Consider the following 725-nt stretch of genomic DNA (forward strand, 5'->3'; position numbering starts at 1 on the left):
CAATCTCTGAATCAGATTTTTGCTCAGGACCCTCAATTTCAACCAGAAAATACCTGAAATCACAGAAAAACACACAAACTCATAGTAAAGTCTAGAAAAGTGAATTTTAACTAAAAACTAATAAAAATATACTAAAAACTAACTAGATCATACTAAAAACATACTAAAAACAATGCCAAAAAGCGTACAAATTATCCGCTCATCAGGGTCCAAATTATTAAAGGAGGATAAGTGTTAGTGATTAAATAGAAAGAGATGGGAGAGAGAAGAAATTCGATTATTGAATAAAAGAAAAAGGAAAAATATTTTTGTTTTTATTTTAAAAATTAGTTAGTATTCAAAAATTAAGAAAGGAATAAAATTAGAGTTTAAAACAATTAGTTAGTTAAAAAGATTTTTGAGAAAGGAAGAAGGTGATTTTTGAAAATGAGAAGTGGAAAAGTAGTTAGGTGGTTTTGAGAAAGATAAGAAAGAGTAAGTTTTAAAAAGATAAAAAATTAGAAAAAGATTTTGAAATTAAAATAAAAGAGATATGATTGAAAAAGATTTAATTTTAAAAAGATATGATGGAAAAGATATGGTTGAAAAAGATTTGATTTTTAAAATTGATGACTTACTAAAAGATATGATTCTAGAATTCAAAGATTGAACCTTTCTTAACAAGAAAGTAACAAACTGGAAATTTTTTGAATCAAAACATTAATTGTTAGCAAGGATTTTTGAAA

The sequence above is a fragment of the Arachis duranensis genome, chromosome 6 (assembly GCF_000817695.3).
Source record: "Arachis duranensis cultivar V14167 chromosome 6, aradu.V14167.gnm2.J7QH, whole genome shotgun sequence".
Classification (NCBI taxonomy): Eukaryota; Viridiplantae; Streptophyta; class Magnoliopsida; order Fabales; family Fabaceae; genus Arachis; species Arachis duranensis.